This window comes from Geotrypetes seraphini, chromosome 9 (assembly GCF_902459505.1).
Source record: "Geotrypetes seraphini chromosome 9, aGeoSer1.1, whole genome shotgun sequence".
Classification (NCBI taxonomy): domain Eukaryota; kingdom Metazoa; phylum Chordata; class Amphibia; order Gymnophiona; family Dermophiidae; genus Geotrypetes; species Geotrypetes seraphini.
This window is the reverse complement of record NC_047092.1, coordinates 140,032,661-140,038,313: the sequence shown is the minus strand read 5'-3', so window position 1 is coordinate 140,038,313 and position 5,653 is coordinate 140,032,661. Positions and strand designations below refer to the sequence as shown.

General features: G+C 45.8%; 1 protein-coding gene across 1 annotated transcript in view; it reads left to right on the top strand.

Annotated features, from left to right (window-relative positions):
* Window positions 1–5,327: 5,327 nt before the first annotated feature.
* SPSB4 (splA/ryanodine receptor domain and SOCS box containing 4) overlaps window positions 5,328–5,653 on the top strand; it is a 215,701-nt gene continuing 215,375 nt past the window's right edge. Inside the window, exon 1 of the mRNA XM_033959107.1 lies at window positions 5,328–5,543. The gene's annotated coding sequence lies outside the window, so the exon portion shown is untranslated. The remainder of the gene's footprint in view (window positions 5,544–5,653) is intronic.

The following is a 5,653-nucleotide window of genomic DNA, read 5'->3' as shown; positions in this document are numbered from 1 at the left end:
GATTCGATTCAGCCTATTGAATTGGTTTTTCGATTCGATTTTCCTGCCCAATTGCTTGTTTTTTTCAAACATCCTGGTGGGTTTATTTTATAGTCTCTTCACCCCCTTTGTCTTCTCCTAACCACACTGGCACTGTGGTGCAAACAAAATAAACAAACAAAAAAGACTTTTCCTCTCTCTGTTAAATCCTAGCTCATGTTTGCGGTCTAACACCAGCTATGGCAGGATACACATTTAAAATCTGACATATTGTAATCACAAAACAGAAAATAAAATTAGTTTTTCTACATTTTGTTGTCTGGTCATTATTCAAATCTTGTTGGGCACAGGCTCTGGTTGTCTTCTGATAACTTGCTTGCCAGGGTCTCCTTCTTTCTTCTTTCTCCATGCTAACCATCCATCTGCCATCTCTGTCCTCCCCTTCCATTTCCCTTCCCTTCCCTCTCCCGGAGGTCTGGCATCTTTCCTTTTTTTCTTCTCCCTCCACAGATCCACCTTTTCTTAACTAACCTTTCATCCAGCATCTCTCCCTCCTTCCCCATCACCCCAGGGTTTACCATCTCTCCCTTTCTTTCCCCAACTACTCCTATCCAGTATCTCTATCCCCCCCCTCCACACCATCCCTTGTGTCCAACTTCTCTCCCTTTCTGTTCCTTCCCTCCCTAAATCCCATTGTTCATAATCTCTCTCCCTCTCCTCTATTTTAAGACCCATTATTTCTCCCCCCCCAAAAAAAAAAATCCGGCATATGCATGTCTCTTTGAACCACCCCTTCCCTCCCTCCCTGAAGGTCTGTCTCCCTCTGAAGGCCTGCATCTCCCCCTGAAGGCCTGAACCTCCCCTGAAGGCCTGTTTCCCCCTTGAAGGCCTGTCTCTCCCTTGAAGGCCTGTCTCCCTCCTTTGAAGGCTTGCCCCCCCCTTAAAGGTATGTCCCCCCTGAAGGCCTGTGCCACCATCCTTGAAGGCCTGTCCCCCCTGAAGGCTTGATCCCCCCCTTAAAGGCCTGTCATCGCTCCTTAAAGGCCTGCATCCCACCCCTGAAGGCCTGCCTATCCCCCCTGAAGGCCTGTGCCACCAACCCTGAAGGCCTGTCCCCCCTTGAAGGCCTGTCCCCCCTTGAAGGCTTGTCCTCCCTTAAAGGCCTGTCCCCCCTGAAGGCCTGTGCCACCATCCTTGAAGGCTTGTCCCCCCCCTTAAAGGCCTGCATCCCACCCCTGAAGGCCTGCCTGTCCCCCCTGAAGGCCTGTGCCACCATCTCTGAAGGCATGTCCCCCCTTGAAGGCCTGTCCCCCCCTTGAAGGCCTGCATCACTCCCTGAAGGCCTGCCTGCCTCTTCCCCCTGAAGGCCTGCCTCCCCCGAAGGACTGCTCACCCCCTTCCCCTCGGAAGGCCTGCATGGTTCCCATGGCCTCCCCGCACCGTTTACCTTATAGGAGCAGCCTGCAGAGAAGATCGCGATGCTAGCGATCTTTGCAAACTGCTTCGGAGCTGCTTCTTCTGTCGCGTTCCCGCCTCTTCTCTGACGTCAGAAGCAAGTTTGCGGCAGAGGAAACAGCTCTGAAGCAGTTTGCAAAGATCGCTAGCACTGCGATCTTCTCTGCAAGCTGCTCCTATAAGGTAAACGGTGCAGAGAGGCAGGGGGTGTGCGGGAGGCCAGGGGGGAAACTGGATGCCAGGGGGGGAAACTGGACACCGGGGGGAGGAAGCCGGACACCAGCACTTCCCGACTGACCCTCCCCCCCTCACCCTCTAAAGCAGGTGTGGGAGCGGCCGGCCAGCAAGAGCAGCGCTGCCACTCCTGCTTTAGGGGGCGAGGGGGGAGGGTCAGCCGAATCGGGAAGCCAATTTTTTTTTAATCAATTTGAATCGATTCACCCGAAGTGAAGTGGTGAACTGATTCGAATCGTGAATCGGACAGCAGTAATATATACAAGTCAAGAATGGCATAGATAGCATGGCAAACCTAGTATTATATATACAAAACATGGCATGACAAACATAGCAAGGTAGATATAGTATACAAGTGTGGCTAACCTATTATGACATGACAGTTTGATATGTTACCAGGTAGAACCTCGTGTTCTTCACAAACAGTACGTCATAACATATTCATTTATAATTTTTACTTATTCATTGGTCTTTAGAAGTGCCAGTATTAGCCAATTGGTTTGAGTGGCCAAATACTGTGTGGCACTAGCCTCCTCATCAGACCGTTATGTTTTATATAAAGTGCTTTAGTGCATTAGTGCTTCTATACTTCAGTGCTTGAGTAAATAAATAATCTTTCAACTTATCTTTTTTTCTGCATTTTCTGAGTTTTCCTTTTGTCAATAGTTATCGGGAAGGGACCTGTCATTCCGACATGTTTTGCCCGAAGGCTGTATCAAGAAAAAGTTCCCCCTTTTGCTTTAGCTCCACACCATCCCGATCATTGGAAATTTTGTGCAGAACCTAGCATGGTAGACATGGAATGGCAAACTGTAGTGACATAGCATGAGTATGTAGCACAGTAGACATAGTGTGGCAATCATAGCATGAAAGATAGAATTAGAGAGTGAGAGTGAAAGGTGACAGTATGACAAAATGTGGTAAAACGTTGTCTGACACAGCATGGTGTGGTTGAACATACCACAAAGCTGGAAATCAGCAATCATCAGACTGATCTTAAAAAAAACCCCGATACTGAATCCGAACAAACTCAGCAACACTCCAACCTTCCAAGATCCTTGAAAAGATTGTACTATCACAACTCATAGCCTTTATCGACAGACAGAACACCTTCTCCCCATACCAATCTGGATTCAGGAAATTCCATAGCACAGAAACGGTCTTCGTGGACATTATTGATGACTTCTAGAACACTCTAGACAAAGGAAATGATGGGCTACCGGTCCTTCTAGACCTCAGTGCTGCCTTCAAAACAACTGACCACCGCTGCCTACTTGCCATACTCTCAGCTATTGGAATAAATGATCAAGCTCATACACATTCATTGGGAACATACTGAAAATCTGACAGGGTTGCAGCCCTCAAGGACTGAGGTTGCCCTAACCCCGATCTAGTCAGTGAGATGGTGGATAGCAGTGCAAGAGGGTGCACTGAATATATGGTGAGGGAGGTGGATAGGTAGACATGTGTGACAAGTGAGATTAAGGTCCACATTGTCTATGGGGTAGTTTACAAGGTGATGTTTGGTAGATAGACAGATGTTTAGGATTTATATTGAAGGAGTGTGTTCTGGCTGACGGAAGATGCATAAGAAGTGCACACTACTTTCTTATACTAACATGTCACCTACTACCACACTTCTCTTTCCTTTCTTTCCATCCCAGAGGTATTTCTTTCCCTTCTCCCTTCCCAACCTGGCCCAGGCTCCTCCCCATCAGTGCCACCAGACTGATGAGAATGCAGCAAGAGGCAAAAACATTTTTTCTCCTGACAGCGGTAGAGTGAGCTTGTGCTTATAAGCAGTGGGACATGATTGACTTGTGGCTGAGCAAGATGAGCATTGCTAGTCATTGCTCAGGATTAAAAGCAGAGCTGGGCCTAGGGCAGGGGTGTCAAAGTCCCTCCTCGAGGGCCGCAGTCCAGTCGGGTTTTCAGGATTTCCCCAATGAATATGCATGAGATCTATTTGCATGCACTGCTTTCATTGTATGCTAATAGATTTCATGCATATTCATTGGGGAAATCCTGAAAACCAAACTGGATTACGGCCCTTGAGGAAGGTCTTTGACACCCCTGGCCTAGGGTTACCATATGGCTCCAGAAAAAAGATGATAGGTTGAGATATCTGGGTTTTGCTTTCATTGAAAACAATAGAAGTAAAACCCGGATGTCTCAATCTGCCCTCCTTTTTCTGGAGCCATATGGTAACCCTAGCTGGGCCAGACATAGCAAGTGGTAGGTAGAAGCTGTGTTTTGCTGTTGTAATAAGGACAAGTGGGTGGAGGCAGTACTGAGTAAGGATGGAGGAATTCAGGTGACATCTCAGACTAACCCTTCTGCTATGACATTCTATAGATAGATAGATATAAAAAGAATGAAAGAAAGAGAGAGAGAAAGAGATCATCCTATCTGCATACCTCCTCTTATGCAAACTCTGGCAGTCACTCCCAGAGTTTCCTTGTGGCTTCACTAATAAACCAGACCCCTCCCCCAGTAATCTTATACAGGGAATGCTTCATGGGGTCTACTCAATATTTTTAATCATTCCCTTTCATCTAAACAAAACATGGCAAGGAATGCATATCTAAAGCCAGTTTTAATGAAAGCCCTTAGACAAGCCTTATTTAAAATCACCAGGTTACCATATGGCTCCAGAAAAAGGAGGACGGATTGCGACATCTGGGTTTTACTTCCATTGAAAGCAATGGAAGTAAAACTGGGATGTCTCAATCCGTCCTCCTTTTTCTGGAGCCATATGGTAACCCTATAAAGCCTATTCAATCTGAATATCCTGAAAACATGATTTACGTTATGTGTGTCCCCGAGACAGTATTGAGAACTAGAGCAATACAGAGGGAACTGGATACCAGAAGAAGCTGGGGGCCATGGAGCAGGCAGCATGAATTGAAAGGGAACTAGAAGGTGCTTCCATATCTATCTACTGTATATTCAGAAAGCAGTTATACTGTATGTCCAGTGTTGTGATGAAAGTCTCACTTAAAAAAAAAATCCAGTATAATTCTATGGCACCACCCCTCCCTGAATTCTACTGTATATGCCGTGCTAAGAATTGCTTGTATGCCCAATTTGCTCAAGCAGTTTAAGTAATGAGTTAATTAGGACCAATATTTGGATGCTATCATTTATTGGTGTTAATTGACAGCAAACTTGATTTGCACACACATCATGTTATGCACTATTCTATAAAAATGCATGCACACATTTTTATAGTGTGTAAATGGAAGGGGAGTAGGTGGGTGGGTCAAGTTATCTGTATGTGTTTGCTGCAACAGATATAAATTACAGCTTTGATTCAGACTTGGAGAAATGAGGTATTACCTGGGATTTCTGAGCTAAACTTATTAGATTTTATATATTGTATTAGATTTTATATATTATATATTGAGGGCTTGTAGGTGTAGCTTATAAGTTATACACTAGTTTTATAATGCTATTTGAATATTATTTATATATGTTTAGATCTATCTATGTATATTCAGTATAATCATTTTTCTTAGGTCTCATAATACAGTATTAATGTACAGAGTTGGGGAGATGGAGAAAAATTCTTTCTTTAGCCACGCCTTTAAGATTTCTTCCCAGCGGCAACGCTGCCCCTCAGCTCTCAGACAGAGCACTAAGGCATTAGCACACCCTGATGCCTCGGTGCAGTTGCTCTTCCTACCCCCACCGGAGCAAAGACAAACTGGCCTCACGCCGCTCAAATAGGCACATGCCCAATAGAAGTGACCGCACACGTGTTACGTGACAGAAGGGGTTAAATATTGCAGACGCTGGCTCGGCAAACAGCCAAGGTTCCTAGGAAGCTCCAGGGAGCAAAGAGAAGCTCGTCAGGAAATGCAGTTTGTGCACTAGTAAGCAGAGATATATTACCCTTTTTTAGCCGGTTGGCGCGTTTGCGCTGGGTGTCTGGAGCGTGTGGTAACGGTGATGCGCTGAGAGAGGGGGGCGGGGAAGGGGGAAG